Source organism: Sminthopsis crassicaudata, chromosome 3 (assembly GCF_048593235.1).
Source record: "Sminthopsis crassicaudata isolate SCR6 chromosome 3, ASM4859323v1, whole genome shotgun sequence".
NCBI classification, from domain to species: domain Eukaryota; kingdom Metazoa; phylum Chordata; class Mammalia; order Dasyuromorphia; family Dasyuridae; genus Sminthopsis; species Sminthopsis crassicaudata.
Window position 1 is genome coordinate 68578361 of NC_133619.1, and position 20086 is coordinate 68598446.

Sequence of the window (20086 nt, forward strand, 5' to 3'; positions counted from 1 at the left end):
TTGGCAGGACAGAAAAGAGATGTCAAAAACAAAAACAAAACAAAACAAAACAAAAAACCCTTTTCAAGAATGAACTGCATCTTAGTATTAGGGATCAGTATTCATGAAAAAAAAATCTCAAGTCTAGAACATTTCTGGTTAATGTTCCAAAGAATTCTTTGAGAAAATAGGGATGTATCTGGCGGGGGGGGGAGTATATGTTGGGAAAGGGGAGATACTGAGGAAGTAGCACCATTTTATTTGAATACACTTATTACATGAATATACTTTAAAACTAGAAACATACCTTTTAATCTTGGGAAGAAATTGAGTAAACTCAATCAAGTAACAGGTCTCTGAACAACTGAATACATTCCTAGTGAGTTCCAACAAATGTGCTGGTATGATAAGTGTGCCTCAATGCAAAATGATAGAGAGGGTAAAAAGAGTGCAGGTACACTGTGATAGAGCCCACAACCCCATGCTTAGAGCCAGACCATCATCCCTGTCATTCTTGTTGGAGTGAAGGTCTTTGTGAAAAGGGACCCTTTCCTTATCATCAGGTGATTGTTGGTGTTGTTACAAGACACAACAGTCATTAGGGGCATCCTGAGTTAAGCCATCTTCAATTCACAATTTCTGTTGTCCTTGAATTTTTATACTGCTGCAAGAAGAACGTATATTCGCTGATTCGGATGTGGTTACATATTTTAATAATCTAGAAGATGAACTCACAGAATAGCTTTGGGAAGATCATTTTGTAGAAGAATATGACAAGTTACAATGGGTCACATTAATCATACATAATCTGGTGGTTTCATTGCAAAGATATTGTACTCAAAATATCAGATTTTTTAAAAAATTCAAAAATGTTCATAGCTTCTGTAGGACTTTCTGTAGAAATCATAAACAACCTATATATAAAATGGAAAAAGGCTAAATAAAGTATGGTGTATTCATATAATAGAACATTATAGTGCAAATGAAAATTTGCAGCATTCAAAGACATATGGAAAGATATCTAAGTAGTGATAAGTAAAATTAACATAATCAATACTATATAGGAATTGACTGCAAGTATAAAAGAAAAAATAAAGCCTGAAGTAGATGTTAAAACACATAGTAAGACTTAAAGGGTTGTTATTTCCACAGGCCAACCTGTAAAAAAGCATAATTTTCTGTTTTGTAAAGTATTCTTTACTGAAATTGTAAAGTATTCTCATATCTGACAATGGATTTCATTTTTACCTCTGTTAAGGTTAAATGTTTTTTAATGAGAGACTTATCTGATATGTTACCATGTATTTTATTACCTTTAGGCAAATAGTTATGCAGAAATATGAACCCTACTAAGGTTTCCCTGAAGTGGATAGTTGGAGATGCGACAAGAAATCTTCAAAGGTTTCTTATTGCTCAGTATGTCCCTCCAAGTGCAACAGTAGTCACAGAAAGTGCAACATTTCACAACTTACTTTAAGAGTCTTCATGTAAATTTGAGATTTTACAATGTAACAAATTCCTGCTGTAACACTATTGGAATTTAATAATTGATTTTTTGCCACAAAAGTTAATCTTTGCTAAAAAATATAAAGGTATGGTCATGCAGCTGAAGCTTAGATCATAGTCTAGTTAAATAAAATGTACTTGTATGTGATTGCCATGTTTCACTAAAGAGAATATTTCCTTCCCAGATAATGGAATCAGATGTATCTCATCAAGAATTATTTCAATCATTCTTGAGCCATTCATTTTCTAGCCATATGCATTAGAGACAAAGTGATACAACAATAAATATTTTCTATTCCCTGCATTGTCTGATCCTTAGTGGATATATTTGGCATGTCAAAACAGAGAGGCAGATCACAGAAGGTTCTGTCTCTCTCTCCATTTACCTTATTGAATATGTTTGTTAAATTCACATGCCAGAAAAGTCAGTCATTTTATTACATTAAATTATTACTAGAGTTTTATCCCTTCAAACTCTTTGAGAGTTGTAAGTTGCACTGCTTTCTAAAGGGAAAAATGTTTGGCTACTATAACGTAATTTGATGAGTATTTATTAAGCACTTGCTAATTGTTAGTTGTTGTTGCAGACTCTGGTGAGGCAAAGGACAAAAATTATGCAGCAGTAAAAGAACTTTATGTGAAAATCTCTTTATTCTTGCTTGTTTAGATGCAAGCAAGGAGGGGGCAAATGTTATACAGATATCTGTGTGTGTATTTATACCCATAATTTTATGTATATGTATTTTCGTGGTGCTCAGCACAGCAGCAACTCTTCCATTTCCATTAATCATTAGAAATGATGACAAGATGATGCACATTTTGAAAAACAAAACTGGGAGGAGTACATCTTCTTCATGGTAAATCAAGTTGGAGGAAATTTAGGAGTATGGGTAGAAAAAGTATGGAGGAAACGTATTCTGATGCTGGAGCATATGATTTTTTTTTAATAATCTATATGTGTTCAGACCCTGTGAATTTTCATTGATAATGCTGATGTGGTATATTTTATTATCTTTTTAATCTTTTCTGTTTTGTTTTATTTTGTTATTGGAGGAAGTTAGGTGGTACTGTGCGTGGAATGCTAGGCCTGCAGTCCCGAAGACCTGTGTTCAAATGTGGTTCCAGACACATATTAGCTATGTGACCCTTGGCAAGTCACAAACTTTGTATTAGTTTCCTCAACTGAAAAATGGAGATGATAATAATAGCACCTATGTTTCAGGGATGTGTTGAGGATCAAATGAGGTAATATTTATAAATACACTTAACACAATACCTGGCACATAATAGGCACTCAATAAAATTTTAATTCGTTTTACTTCCTCCTTATTTCTTCTAAAATATAGATTTTTTAAAGATATTCCACAATAACATTCTCCAAAACAGCTTAATCAGCTTTTGTATAAAAGTACAGTTATAGATTTAGTGCCAATCTTTGGTAAAATTTGACTGACTGCCAGTAAGAATGTAAATATTTTACAGACTTAGCTGCTGTACAATACTGGGGAATATTGAGGGAAAGCAACTCTAAATTTCAACGTTAGGTTTCCCTTACTAATGATGATTTTTAGCATCAATTTCAGCAGTTTCAAGAAAAATAATGTGCTTTTCAAATTTCTTGTAATGTGGCCATATAGTTAGTGCTATTTTTTGATGGCCAGCATCCATTAATATGCTATTTCATATTTGCTATCTAAATAAGAGAAACTATAATATACTCAGATAAGCTAAATTTATTCACAGGTGTGTTTTGATGTGTGACTTTAAATAATGTCAACAGATAACTAAAGGTAATACCATGGCAAGGATATCCACCTTTGTTAAAGATTTTTAAATAAGTCGGTTTGCTAATAAAGCACAGGCTTATGCTTTCAGAAACTCTTGTAATATTAAATAAATAAAAAATAAACTTGAGTATGTATACAGATTCCATGTATACTGAAAATCATAAGGGATCAAAAATTACATAAGTGAAAAGATTCAACAGAGATCTTAGAAATCTACCAAAAATTAGTATGAAAAAGTCTTATGCACATAATTCATAGTTTTGAAATCAATGTGTACATGTTTCTCAGACTTCATTAATGTATAAACAGATGATCAAAGGAGCCTTCATTAAAAAAAAAATTGTAATCCCCAATCTGTATCTTCAGTAGAATATGTTACACCAAGTGCAACTCCTCTCCCAGAATGAGATCCTTCAGTTATATAGCTGTCCTGTGCATGGTGTTAGATTACAAAGGCTGAAGAAGTAGAAATGTGTAAACCTTTAAGGCTGATCAGCTACAGGGGGTGTCATCAGTCAATTCTGAGAGGCATCCCCCACATGAGAATGTCAGCATTCTGCCTGACTATGCTCAGCTGAATCCATTTGAACTTCATCACAAAGGGTTATCTGCTCCTTAGATACAAGGCAAGTTTTTCTTAAGGCTTTGCATTCTTAGAATTACTGGCATTGCCATAATTAGCATGTTGCAGCAGGAATAGAACATAATTTGGAAAAGGAAAATGAAAGTTAGCACCCACAAGGGAAGGGAAAACACAAATTTTGTAGAGAATGATGCTGAGAGAAAACAGCAAATACAAAAAGCAAATTAGCTTGATAGAACTTTATAGCTCATATGCTGTCTGGGCTCTCCACATTTGTCCATTTCATCATTTGCCGAGTAGATGAGTGTAAAAGGAAAGCATTAGGGAAAAGGATTTCTTGGCAATTCTTTTTCATCTCCTTGTCCCCACCCTTAGCATGATGGATGTCTTTTATTTTTGAGGGATGGTTTCTTCTCTCTAAAACACTTCCTGAGGTATGTGGGGGGAAACAATCAGCTGAGTAAGAGACTGGCATATAAAACACTAGCATTAGCAAAAATACAACTGTCAATTGTCCTTGAAAGACCACTAAGGGAAGGAATGCTAAATTGAGAGGGATAGTCTTAGAGCGAAATAAAGCTCACTAAACTACTATATTGCTGGTATTCAAGGGCAAAACATTCCTATAGTTGTATTTTTGGAGAAAAAAAGCACAGTCATAACTAGTCCTCAGGGGAGTTTCCAGTGCCATTTTCCGGGCACATTTAATTTCTTCTGCCTCTATGCCAAATCCTCTCCAGGTTCTGAAAGAATTATGAGCCCCTGTCAGGGGTTGGCTCACACCCCATATTTTTATTCTCCTATTGAACTTGGTTTGAGTCAAAGCCTTTTATGCATCTAGAGAGCCTATAATGGAGAAATACCATAAATATACAATTTAGACAACTACCAGAATCACACAAAGATAATGGGATTGCAAAAATATATTCTGAAAGGGATTAATTCTTGGAATTAAGTTCTTTATGTTGGTAACAAAATAATAAGAAACTAATCTTCTTGGTCTCAATTTCTTCATCAATTAAATGGGTATAATAATAGCACTTAACTGATGGGGTCATTATGAAGACCAAATGAGATAATATAATAAACAAATAATAAAATAATTGCAAGACACTGTGGAAACCTATAAGAGCTATACAAATGTTATCTATTCATTTAAGGAGTTGATGTGAATGTGAGGTAATTCATCAGAAAACATAAGCAAAGAAAAGAATGTGGGAGAATATCATGTGCTTAGTTCATGGGCAAACTATAATAGGCCTATAATTTGCAAGTCATTGTTCCACATGCAAAAAAAAATAAATAAAATAGGTTCTGGATTTTTAATGCCATCATAGCTTACATCGTAATAAAACTCAGATCAAAAACTCTCTGAAGTCAGGGATGGCACCATTCAATATTTCCCCACATCAGCTAATATGAAATTGCTCCAGTAATATGCATCCAATAAATAGCTGCTGAAAAGTGGTCTATGGTATTTTGAAGGATTGTATAATGCCTTGGGTATTTCTATGTCACCATCAAGGAAATTTCATCTGCCATTATTAATGCAGGACTACAGAAGATTATAGCTACCAGGGGCCTTCTAGATGATCTAATCTAAGCCTTCTATATAATAGATAAGGAACCTGAAGCCTGAGAGTTTGGCTCACTGGAACCCGAGGCAGTTTTTTTTCTCTGAAAAAAGAAAGAACCTGGTCATCTGAACCTTAAAATACTATAGAAATGTGAGATATTATGAATTGGATTATAAAACTTAAGTTAGTTCAGTTGTGATCATCCTGAATTTTAATATAAATTCCATCTTTCAAGAATGGAGGCTTTTATATGTTGGCTTTTCTTTCTTATAAGATATTGTGCAAATTCACTATGCCATACTGTTTCTATTGTTGCTAATTATGAGACTTAAACATGAGCAAGCCACTTAATCACTCTGGGGCTCAGTTTCTTTATCTGTAAAATGAAGGGGTTGGAATGCAAGAACTTTACACCCTTTTATTGTTGTAAATTCTATAATCCCATGAGCATTTAGACCAAATTTCTTGAAATTCAGTATTTCAAAAAAATTAAAGTCCAGTAGAGTTGATAAAAATTAATGTATTTATTTTTATTCAATTGAACATTTCTAAATGTATCTGTCAAGTATTCCATGCTGAAAGGTGATGTGGAATGAGGGGGGAGATTATAAAGATGAATACAATATAGTTCCTGCCCCTTAAAATCATTTAGTATTGTAGAGATGATAAGCTATACACATAGCTATTTAATTGGTCTTTGGAACAAGTCCAGATTTTCTAACAAGGAGACACTTCTAAGGAAGGCTTGCCTCAAAATCAAGGACACTATTACATTAAGGCTTTTAAAATGGGAGCATACTTTGCCCTCTATCTCACGGGTGAATATAGCATCCTTTGGTTGACCGCATCACTACAATTGGGAAGCTAAAGATATTCACTTTTTTTGCTGTTCTGTCCTTCTGAATCATCTGCTTTCCTGCACGCTTTCCTACTACATCTGGAAAGTGAGGATGACTTGTTACCTGCAGGATAGATAGCATGAACTAAACTACGAGAAGGAAAAAAACAAAACAAAACAAAACAAACAAAAAAAAAAACATTTTCCTTCTGTTCACTCTTTTTCCCTGACTCCAGCTCTGAGAAATGAGTACAGTATTAGATACTGTTCTGTGTTGTTTGCCCTTAATATTAGATACCAGAAGAGATGAGATAGAAACCTGATGAGAGTTTTCAACTAGGAACTGTAACTGTGTGTGGAACCTAATCCCCTTCCATTTCCTAGAGATTAGTATGTCAGGTAGAGGATGGGGGAAGAACAAATTTCTATATGTGTGCTATTACTTATATTATTGACTAAATAGATCAAAGGTGTAGGGATCCCTACTCTTCTACCTTGACAGAATGCCAGCCAAGGACTCTAGAAGTCCCTGATCCCCCTTAAAAGTATTGGATAACAATTTCCTGGATTTCCTCATTGAGAGGGACAGAGTGATCAGTATTATTGTTATAATTTCAAACTATTTGGAATGAAGCCTGTTCTTTTTGTTTGTGGAGGTATTGCTGTTATTTCCAACTTAAGTCAATTGCCTGGGAGCCTGAAAAATTAAGAAATTTGCTTGTAATCATATACCTAGAATATGTCAGAATCAGAATTTGAATTCAGGTCTTCCTATCTCCAACATATAGTGAAAGTACAAAATCCTAAAAGAGAATAAATACAGCTTATATGGATACTCTATGATTTATAGATGGATGAGTTGTTAATAATCAAACAATCCAATGTCCTAATTTTAATAAAAATGAAACTCAAGGAAATTCAGTGAATTGTCCAAGATCATTAAAATGGTAGTTATCTGAGGGCAGAATTTGAATTTATTTTTGATTCTAAGTTCAGTGACTTATATACTGCATCTTGCTGCCTCAGTCATAAACACATGTCAAGAAGTGACACATCATTTCAGAGAAATTAGTCTCACATAAACAAATATATCTTCATGGACAGTAAGTAACTGAAGGTTGATGCTCAAGAAAAGCATCTCAAACACTAATTTTTCACTATTCAAGGTGATCAAGTGCATGATAGGATAATGTGATTTTTATAATGTAAGAATTGGTAGCATTAGTTATAATGCATTAATAAATTATGAAATGTTTGGTTAATGTTTGGGAAACATTACATTTGGTATATGGTAATATTAGAAGGCTAGGAATTTAGTTACCAATCAATCTTTTTTAATTATTAAAAAATCCATATTTATGTACTATGAAATGCTGGACTCTCAAAGGCAGCAATGCTTTAATAAGAGTCTCTATCTTGATTTTAAGGCCATAGTCAACAAACATAGTATGATTGGTCTGAACCTACTCAAACATATCAGTAAAGATTAATGGATGGTAGGAGGATTTTGTCCAGATATTTAAGTGGATCATCATTTGCTTTGTGAATTGGTTTTAATATCTCTTAGAATGTCCACCAATTGTATTCTTTAAGCCTTAGGGCAAGGGACCTTCTTCTAAAAGAATATTTTAGCAAAAATACGTGTAAGAGAGAAATAACATTATAAAGGTTAATCTCTATATGCACTTAGATCAATAGTTTCATTTCCCATCTTTATTCTCTTTACATTTTTACTACTTTGGTAGAACCTCTGGAATTCTGATTCTATGGTTTTAGGGGAAAAGTTAGATTTTGAAAATTTCTCTGATTTTTCTTTTATTTTTAGAACTTCCTCCTTCTATTTTCAACTGTTACTGGCATTAGGATGGCTTTAACTAAACAGCTTGACAAGAATTTTTAAAGTGGTTTAATACTTCATTGCTTTTCTCTCTTGCATGAAATAGCATTACTCATAATTGTCCATTATTCTTCTTTCGAAGATTTTAGAGTTTATAGTCCAAACTGTTACTCCCTTTGATAGCCATCACTTTCCATTTGATAAATCAGATGATTTCACTTTCAGGTACTTTCTGGGTTCTTGTGGTGTTTTGTAATATCACTTAATTTATATTGGTTAAGCTTCTTGATGAAATTAGTATATTCAATGTTAATAGAATTTCTCTTATCCATTTGTTATTTTTGATATTTAATTCTTTTTATAAATAGGTTTGGGGTAAAGCTATCTCAAATATACGCCATAGATTTTTATCAAAATTCTTCTTGTTTTTTTTAAGATATATTTTTTTAATTATGCTACACTGAGAATATAAACATTTCAATAAGCAAAGAAAAATTGTAATGCAACAATGAACTTTTTAAAAGTTCATTTAAAAGTTTTTCTTTTCTAATATAACAACTTTATTAATATTCATTCGTTAATTCATTTTAATTTTTTGCTAAGGCAATTGGGGATAAGTGACTTGCCCAGTGTCACACAGCTAGGAAGTATTAAGTTTCTGAGTCCAGATTTGAACTCAGGTCCTCTTGACTTCAGGGCTGGTGCTCTATCTACTGCACTACCTAGCTGCCCTGTCATTAATATTTATTAATCTTTTTGAATTGATATTTATTAGGAATATTGGTTTAGAATATTGTCTGATTTAATTTCTCCCTCTTTTAAGCATTAGGACCACATTTAATCCATAGGAATTTGTTAAGAAATGTTCTCTAAAAATTTTTAAAAATAATTATATATTATTAGAGTTGCTCTTTCAATATATGATAGAATTTGCTTATAAATTTGGTCCAGAAAGAATTCCTTTATGGCTTATTCAATTTCCTTTATCTAATACTGAGTTCTTTTATATTTCTATTTTTTGTTTAGTTAACATGGGTATTTTATAATTTTGAAAATATTCATTCATTCCACTTAAATTAGAATTATGATGACCCATAATTCAGCAAAATAATTTTCAACAATTTTTTCTCTTCTTTTCTGTGAATTAATATTTCCATTTTTATATCATTAATTTGGCTTTATCTCTTTTTGTTAAATTAGCTAATATTTAATTGATTGGATTTTTAAAAGAAGCTCCAAGTTTTATAAATTCAATGTTTTTATTTATAATTTTGATTATTCTTCAATTTTATAGAATTTCTGTTCTTTTTTTTTACTTTCATGCTTTAGTTTCCTTACTCAAATGGTGTTTGTAACACCAGTATCTGCTTCCCAAAGTTTCTATAAGAATCAAATAAAAGAATATTTGAATGTGCTTTATAAACTTTAAAGTGCTATATAGACTAAAAACCAGCAGCCAAAGCAATTCTTAGGGCAAAGTGTCTATCTCTAAATAGGTACATGAATAAAATGGAGAAAGAAGAAATCAATGAACTGGGCATGTGTAAAGGGTCACAATCAGTGGGGGAATTCTGGGTGAGGTAGAGGACCCATTAGCCCACAGGAAACCTGCTGACAATGTCTGTCTCCCCATCTCCCCTAAGAGTTTTCGGCCTTCCTGAGAAGTCAGGGGATGGTGACAGCCTGTGTTTTGATAAGCAGAGTGATACCAGGCGGCAATCTACATACAATAGCAAGTTGTCCCACATGCATAGTGTTGTTTTTGTTTCATTATAAAAAGGGGAAAGTCCTTGAAATAAATGGACTCCATTTTTCCACCATCTTCTGGAGTCCTGCCTCATCACATCTCCACAAGGAAGGTATATTTTAATCACCCCTATGTGGAGACTCTAGAAAGCAATGGTATGTTTTGTTACTCCAATGTGGCGGCTCTAGAAAGCAGGACACAACAGGCATACAACTAAAAACATAGAAAAAAAAAAAAAAAACAAAGTAAAAACCCCCAATTAAATATCAAATTAGAAATTCTGAAACTCAAGAGAGATTAATAAAATTGAAACTAAGAAAACTATTGAACTAATAAATAAAACTAAGAGATGGCTTTATGAAAAAAAAATAAAATAGATAAACTTGTGGTTAATTGAATTAGAACAAGGAAAGGGAAAAAATCACCAGCATCAAAAATGAAAGGGTGAACTTGGCACCAATGAAAAAGAAATTAACTCAATAATTAGGAGCTGTTTTTCCCAACTGTATGGCAATAAACCTAACAATCTAGCCAAAATAGAAATTTCCTAGATTAATAGATGAGGAAACAAATTACTTAAATAGTCCCATTTTAGAAAAAGAAATTGAACAAGTCATTAATGAATTCCCTAAGGAAAAAAAAATCTCCAGGGCCAAATGGATTCACAAGTGAATTCTATAAAACATGTAAGGAACAATTCATTCCAATACTATGCTATTTGAAAAAATAAGTAAAGAAGTCCTGCTAAATTCCTTCTATGACACAAATATGATAATGATACCTAAAGCAGGAAGAGCCAAAACAATGAAAGAAAATTTATAGACCAATCTCCTAAATGAATATTAATGTGAAAATTTCAAATAAAAATATTATCAAAGAGATTATAACAACTTATCAACAGAACTTTACACTACAATGAAGTAGGATTTATACCAGGAATGCAAGGCTTGTTTAATAGTAAAAAAAAAAAAAAAAAAACTATTATATTGACCATATCAATATCAAGAAATTCTATGATCATCTCAATAGAAGTAGAAAACTTTTGACAAAATACAGCACCCAGTCTTATTAAAAACACTAGAGAGCACAGGGATAAAGGGAGCTTTCCTTAAAATATTAAGCAGTTATCTAAAAGTTAAAGCAAGCATTATTATAATGGAGAGAAGCTGGACACATGCTCAATAAGATCACTTTTTTTTTCTCATTTGGGTACTTTTTACTTTTGTCTTTTTTTCCCCTCTCATTTTCCCTCTTCTCCCCTTATCCCCCTCCTTCCTCCAAGGAGGCTACAGGTACACACAGGTATATACACATATGCACAGACACACACACACACACACACTCATGCATAATCTAAATATGTACACACATATACATATACAAATACACATATTGACATGCATATAAAATATTAATATGGCTGATGTATAATGTGGATTGAATCTTGCTTGAATCCTTAAACTTGACTGTGTCTGAAATCAATGATGATTAGCCCTACTTATTTTTTTCTAATGAAGTCTGTTCTTGAGTTTTCTTATACTGTTTCTCTATATCTCTTTTTACCTATTCCTGATAACTCTTCTACTTTAGTTCTTCTCCTTAATTTGCCTTGCTATTATTTAACCTCCATTTTCTCCATGGATCCCTCTATTATCTTGTCCCCAAATATTTCCCTCCCTCTTTATCCTTTTCCCATTAATCTACATATCTTATCACATTGCCATAAATCTATAAACCCTTCTATAATCCACCTTATCTTATTCCCCCATCCATTATTAGGGTACTATACTTTTTATCATATATACTTCATTGGAAATATATATATACATATATATGGATATATATGTATATGTGTGTATATGCATATATATGTATGCTAATATATACTTCATCAGACACACACACACACACACACACACACACACACACACACACACACATTAGGAACAGGTTAAATTTAATGAGTGAATTTTCAGAACTACAAGCTCTCCTCCCTATTTTAATGCCTGTATGGATTCTTCTTCATCTCATTCATTTAGCATAATTATTATGTTTACCTTTTTCTATACAGCTTTGCTTTTTAAGAGTCAGATCATACTCAGCTTTGCCCAAATCTTTTTTTTTTGATCTATCTACAAAATTATTGTTGTCATTGTTAAAAATATGGTATGAATTTTCATGTTAAAAATCATAAACAATAATCTTGTTGAATCCCTTGAAATTCTTTGATGTTAACTCTTATATTTTAAAGTTTCTATTGAGTTTGAGTTTGGTTGAGACAAAGTCCTGAAAACCTGCAATTATTAAATGTTTATTTTTTCATGCAATATTATGGTTAGTTTTGCTGGATGTGATATTTTGGTCTCAGGCCAAGTAGTTTTAATTGTCTATATATATATATATATATATATATATATATATATATATATATATATATATATATATATTATTCTAGGACATGCAGGTTTGTATTTTTTATTGTAGTTACTGATAAATTCTGCAAAATTCTAATTGTACCTCCAGCATATTTGTATTGTTTATTTTTTTGGTGGAATTTTCTCTTTGATATGTGATTTTTGAAATTTAGCATTAATATTCCTATATGTTTTCCATAATCATCTCCTAGAGTTCTTTTGCTGGGTGTAGCTGGTTCAGTTCATTACTGCTCTATTGGAACTGATTTGGTTCATCTCATTGTTGAAAATGGCATCAGAATTGATCATCATATAGTATTGTTGTTGAAATATACAACAATTTCCTAGTCCTGCTCATTTCACTCAGCATCAGTTCATGTAAGTTTCTCCAGGTCTTTCTGAAATTATCCTGTTGGTCATTTCTTACAGAACAATAATATTCCATAATATTTATATACCACAATTTATTCAGCCAATCTTCAATTGGTGGGCATCCACATAGTTTCCAGTTTCTGGCCACCACAAAGAAGGCTGCCACAAACATTCTTGCACATACAGGTCCCTTTCCCTTCTTTTAAGATCTCTTTGGGATACATATCCAGTAGCAACACTTCTGGGTCAAAGGGTATGCACAGTTTCATAACTTTTTGACCATAGTTCCAAATTGCTCTCCAGAATGGCAGGATGTATTCACAATTCCACCAACAATGTATCAGTGTCCCTGTTTTCCCACATCCCCTCAAACATTCTGAATTACCTTTCCCTATCATTCTAGCTAATCTGGCAGGTGTGTAGTGGTATCTCAGAATTGTCTTGAATTTGAATGTCTCTGATTAATAATGACTTGGAGCATCTTTTCATATGACTAGAAATAGTTTCAATTTCTTCATCCAGGAATTGTTTGTTCATATCCTTTCACCACTTATCAATTAGAGATGGGCTTGATTTCTTATAAATTAGAGTCAATTCTCTATATATTTTGAAAATGAGGCCTTTATCTGAACCTTTGACTTTAAAAATGTTTCCCAGTTTATTGTTTCCCTTCTAATCTTATCTGCATTAGTTTTGTTTGTACAAAAACTTTTCAATTTGATATAATCAAAGTTTTCTACTTTATGATCAATAATGATCTCTAGTTCTTTGGACATAAATTCATTCCTCTTTCACAGGTCTGAGAGTTCTATGTTCCTATGGTCCTATATTCCTCTAATTAATGTATAATCTCATTCTTTATTCCTAGGTCATGAATCCATTTTGACGTGACCTTGGTGTATGGTGTTAAGTGTAGGTCAATGCCTAGTTTCTGTCATATTAATTTCCAATTTTCCCAGCAATTTGTGTCAAACATTGAGTTCTTATATCAAAGGCTGGGGTCCTTGGATTTGTCAAACACTAGGTTATTAGAGTTATTGATTATTTTTGGACCTTTGGACATAACCTATTCCACTGATCAAATAGTCTATTTCTTAACCAATACCAAATGGTTTTGTTGACCACTGCTTTATAATATAATTTTAGATCTGATACAGCTAGGGCACCTTCACTTGATTTTTTTCATTAATTCCCTTGAAATTCTTGACCTTTTGTTTTTACATATGAACTTTGTTGTTATTTTTTCTAGCTCATTAAAATAGTTTTTTGGGAGTCTGATTAGTATAGTGCTAAATAAATTACTTTAGGTAGTATTGTCATCTTTATTATTTTGCTCGCCCTATCCAAGGGCATTTAATATTTTTCCAATTGCTGAGATCAGACTTAATTTGTGTGGAAAGTGTTTTGTAGTTTTGCTCAAATAGTTTCTGATTTTCCCTTGGCAGATAGATTCCTAAATATTTTATACTATCAGTAGTTACTTTAAATGGAATTTCTCTTTGTAATTCTAACTGTTGGATTTTGTTAGTGATATATAAGAATACTGATGATTTATATGGGTTTATTTTGTACTTTGATAAAAGTGTGGATTGTTTCTAATTGCTTTTTAGATGAATCTTTGGGGTTCTCTATGTCATATCAGCAAAGAGTGATAATTCGGTTTCCTCATTACCTACTCTAATTCTTTTAATCTCTTTCTCCACTCTTATTAACAAAGTTAGCATTTCTAATACAATATTAAATAATAAAGCTGATAGTGGACAACCTTTTTCACCCCTAATCTTAATAGGAATGGTTGCAATCTTTCCCCATTACATATGATGCTTATTGATGGTTTTAAATAGATGCTCCTGATTATTTTAAGGAAAAGTCCATTTATTCCTATACTTTCAAATGTTTTTAATAGAAATAGATGTTGGATTTAATCAAAGGTTTTTTTTTCTTTTTTTTCTTTTATTAATTTTATAATTATACATTTTTGACAGTATATATGCATGAGTAATTTTTTATAACATTATCTCTTGTATTCATTTTTCCAGATTTTCCCCTCCCTCCCTCTACTCCCTCTCCTAGATGACAGGCAATGTCATATATTTTACATGTGTTACAATATAACCTAGATATATGTGTGTAAATCCAATTTTCTTGTTGCACATTAACTATTGGATTCCGAAGGTATAAGTATCCTGGGTAGATAGACAGTAGTGCTAATATTTTACATTCAATTCTCAGTGTTCCTTCTCTGGGTATAGTTGTTTCTGTCCATCATTGATCAGCTGGAAGGGAGTTGGATCTTCTTTATGTTGAAGATATCAACTTCCATCAGAATACATCTTCATACAGTATTGTTGTTGAAGTGGAAAGTGATCTTCTGGTTCTGCTCATTTCACTCAGCATCAGTTCATGCAAGTCTCACCAAGCCTTTCTGAATTCATCCTGCTGGTCATTTCTTACAGAGCAATAATATTCCATAGCCTTCATATACCATAATTTAGACAACCATTCTCCAACTGATGGACATCCATTCATCTTCCAGTTTCTAGCCACTATGAAAAGAGCAGCTACAAACATTTTGGCACACAGAGGTCCCTTTCCCCTCTTTAGTATTTCTTTGGGATATAAGCCCAGTAGTAGCACTGCTGGATCAAAGGGTATGCACAGTTTGATAAATTTTTGGGCATAGTTCCAGATTGCTCTCCAAAATGGCCGGATTCTTTCACAATTCCACCAACAATGTATTAGTGTCCCAATTTTCCCACATCCACTCCAACATTCATCATTATTTGTTCTTGTCATTTTAGCCAATCTGACAGGTGTGTAGTGATATCTCAGAGTTGTCTTAATTTGCATTTCTCTTATCAGTAGTGATTTGGAACATTCTTTGTTATGAGTGGATAGAGTTTCAATTTCATTATCTGAGAATTGTCTGTTCTTATAATTTGACCATTTATCAATTGGAGAATGGTTGATTTCTTATAAATTAGGATCAATTCTCTATAAATTTTGGAAATGAGACCTTTATCAGAACCTTTAACTATAAAAATATTTTCCCAATTTGTTACTTCCCTTCTAATCTTGTTTGAATTAGTATTGTTTGTTCAGAAACTTTTTAGTTTGATGTAATCAAAATCTTCTATTTTGTGATCAATAATGATCTCTAGTTCTCCTCTGGTCATAAATTCCTTCCTCCTCCACAGGTTTGAGAGGTAGACTATTTTCTGTTTCTCTAATCTATTTATTATCTCCCTCTTTATGCCTAAATCATGGACCCATTTTGATCTTATCTTGGTATATGGTGTTAAGTGTGGATCCATATCTAATTTCTGCCATACTAATTTCCAGTTTTCCCAACAGTTTTTTCCAAATAATGAATTTTTATCCCTAATGTTGGCATCTTTGGGTTTGTCAAAGACTAGATTGCTATAGATGTACCATTTTTTGTCCTTTGTATCTAATCTGTTTCACTGATCCACTGATCTATTTCTTAGCCAATACCAAATGGTTTTGGTGACTGCTGCTATATAATATAGCTTTAGATCAGGTACACCTGGACCACCTTCATCTGACTTTTTTTCATTAGTTCCCTTGCAATTCTCGACCTTTTATTCTTCCATATGAATTTTGTTGTTATTTTTTCTAGATCATTAAAATAGTTTCTTGGGAGTCTGATTGGTATAGCACTGAATAAATAGATTAGTTTGGGGAATATTATCATCTTTATTATATTCGCTCATCCTATCCAAGAGCACTGAATGTCTTTCCAATTATTTAAATCTGACTTTATTTTTGTGGCAAGTGTTTTGTAATTTTTCTCATATAATTCCTGACTATTCTTTGGTAGATGGATTCCCAAATATTTTATACTCTCAACATTTGTTTGAAATGGAATTTCTCACTCGAACAAGTAGAAATGAATGATTCAAGGAGAAACCAAGAGGTAGTCAAGCAAAACCAAAGAAATGAAACAATTGAAAAGAATGTCAAGTACCTTATTAGAAAGACAACAGACCTGGAAAACAGATCAAGGAGAGACAATGTGAGAATAATTGGACTCCCTGAAAAATGTGAGGAAAAAAAGAGCTTGGACACTATTTTCGAGGAAATTATCAAAGAGAACTGCCCAGACATTCTGGAAACAGAGGGTAAAATAGACATTGAAAAAATTCATCAATCACCTACTAAAAGGGACCCTAAAATCAAAACGTCAAGAAATATAGTGGCCAAGTTCAAGAACCATCAGACGAAGGAAAAGATATTGAAGCTGCTAGAAAAAAAGCAATTCAGATATGGAGGATCCACAATAAGGATAACCCAGGATCTAGCAGCGTCCACATTAAAAGAACGAAGGGCCTGCAACATGATGTTCCAAAAGGCTAAAGAACTTGGTATGCAGCCAAAAATAACTTACCCAGCAAGAATGAGCATCGTTTTCCAGGGAAGAAGATGGTCATTTAAGGAAATAAATGAATTCCATCTATTTTTGATGAAAAAACCAGACCTACATAAAAGATTTGATCTTCAAATACAGAACTCAAGAGCTTTCTAAAAACGTAAAAAGAAATCTTGAGACTATACTTCTGCCAAAGAAATATGTAAAGAACATATGTACAATTTGTCTTAGAAACTAGAGGTGGAAAGGAAATTATATCATAGAAAAGTGTAAAGTGGTGGTAGTATATCTCATGAAGAGGTAAAGGTAACTTATTATATCTGAGAGAAAGAAAGGAGGGAGATGAACATAGTGTGTATCAATAGACATATTTGATTTATGGTGAAACTTCTTCCACTTCATTGAAAAGTGAAAGGGAAGGAGTAAGCTAAGGGGAAGGGAATACAGAAATTGTGAGGAAAAGGGGTAAAATATGTGGAGGAAATTTAAGGTGGGGGAGGGATACTAAAAAGGGAGGGCTGTGCAAAGCAAGTGGTGTTCACCAGTTTAATACTGGGAAGGGGGGTAAGAGGGAAGGAAAGGGGAAAAGCATAAGCAGAGGTTAATAGGATGGCAAGCAATATAGAATTAGTCCTTCTAACCATAAATGTGAATGGGGCAAACTGCCTCATAAAGAGGAAGCAGTTAGCAGACTGGATTAAAAGTCAGAATCCTACTATATGTTGTTTACAGGAAACACACCTGAAACAGGGGAATACATTCAAACTAAAAGTAAAAGGGTGGAGCAGAATCTACTATGCTTCGGGCAAAGCCAAAAAAGCAGGGGTAGCCATCCTCATCTCAGATCAAGCAAAAACAAAAATTGATCTAATTAAAATAGAAAAGGGAGGGCATTATATCCTGCTAAAGGGTAGCATCAATAATGAAGCAGTATCAATATTAAACATATACTCACCAAGTGGTGCAGCATCTAAATTCTTAAAAGAGAAATTAAGAGAGCTGCAAGAAGAAATAGACAGCAAAACTATAATAGTGGGAGATCTCAACCTTGCACTCTCAGAATTAGATAAATCAAACCACAAAATAAATAAGAAAGAAGTCAAAGAGGTAAATAGAATACTAGAAAAGTTTGATATGATAGATCTTTTGCAAAAGCTAACTTGAGACAGAAAGAAGTACACTTTCTTCTCAGCAGTTCATGGAATCTATACAAAAATTGACCATATACGAGGACATAAAAACCTCAAAATCAAATGCAGTAAGGCAGAAGTAGTAAATACATCCTTTTCAGACCACAATGCAATTAAAATTACATTTAACAAAAAGCCAGGTGAAAATAGACCAAAAATTAATTGGAAACTAAATAATCTTATACTAAAGAATGATTGGGTAAAACAGCAAATCATAGAAATGATAACTTCACCCAAGAAAATGACAATAATGAGACATCATTATAAAATGTATGGGATAAAGCCAAAGCAGAAATAAGGGGAAGCTTTATATCTCTACAAGCCTACTTGCATAAAATAGAGAAAGAGAGGGCCAATGAATTGGGCTTACAACTAAAATTGCTAGAAAAGGAACAAATTAAAAACCCCCAGACAAACACAAAACTTGAAATTCTAAAATTAAAAGGTGAGATTAATAAAATTGAAAGTAAAAAAAAAAAACTATTGAATTAATTAATAAAACTAATAGTTGGTTCTATGAAAAAAACAACAAAATAGAGAAATTCTTAGTAAACCTGATTAAAAAAAGGAAAGAGAAAAAGCAAATTGTTAGTCTTGAAAATGAAAAGGGTGAACTCACCACTAATAAAGAGGAAATTAGAACAATAGTTAGGAGCTACTTTGCTCAACTTTATGCCAATAAATTCGATAACTTAAATGAAATGGAAGAATACCTTCAAAAATATAGCTTGCCCAAATTAACAGAGGAAGAAGAAAGTAGTCCAAATAGTCCCATCTCAGAAAAAGAAATAGAACAAGCTATTAATCAACCCCCAAAGAAAAAATCCCCAGTACCAGATGGATTTACATGTGAATTCTACCAAACATTTAAAGAACAACTAACTCCAATGCTATATAAACTATTTGAAAAAAATATATATATATATAATTTTATAATTTTTTTATTGACAGTATATATGCATGGGTAATTTTTTACAGCATTATCCCTTGCACTCACTTCTGTTTTGACTTTTTCTTTCCCTCCCTCCACCTCCTCCCCTAGATGACAGGCAATCTTATACATGTTAAATATGTTATAGTATATCCTAGATACAATATATGTGTATAGAACCGAACAGTTTTCTTTTTGTACAGGAAGAATTAAAGAATTGGATTCAGAAGGTAAAATAACCTGAGAAGGAGAACAAAAATGCAAACAGTTCACACTCGTTTCCCAGTGTTCCTTCTCTGGGTGTAGGTGATTGTGTCCATAATTGATCAATTGGAACTGAATTAGATCTTCTCTTTGTTGAAGATATCCACTTCCATCAGAATACATCCTCATACAGTATTGTTGTTGAAGTGTATAATGATCTCATGGTTCTGCTCATTTCACTCAGCATCAGTTCATGTAAGTCTTTCCAAGTCTCTCTGTATTCATCCTACTGGTCATTTCTTACAAAACAATAATATTCCATTACATGCATATACCATAATTTAGCCAACCATTCTCCAATTGATGGGCATACATTCATCTTCCAGTTTCGAACCACTACAAAAAGGGCTGCCACAAGCTTTTTGGCACATACAGGTCCCTTTCCCTTCTTTTTTTTTAATAGATATTTATGTTTTGTATCACTCTTGTTTTTTTTATAATTTAATTTTTATTTTATTTTATAATTATAAGTTTTTTTTCTTTGACAGTACATATGCATGGGTAATTTTTTACAACATTATCCCTTGCACTTACTTCTATTCAGATTTTTTCCCTTCCTTCCCCAACCCCCTCCCCCAGATGGCAGGCAGTCTTATATATGTTAAATATATTACAGTATATTCTAGATACAATATATGTGTGTAGAACCAAATTTTTTGTTGCACAGGAAG

The 20086-nt window shown here is 32.6% G+C and overlaps 1 protein-coding gene across 1 annotated transcript in view; it reads right to left on the reverse strand.

Moving 5' to 3' along the window:
• SPAG16 (sperm associated antigen 16) overlaps positions 1-20086 on the reverse strand; it is a 1297727-nt gene that overhangs the window by 492172 nt on the left and 785469 nt on the right. The window lies entirely within an intron of this gene.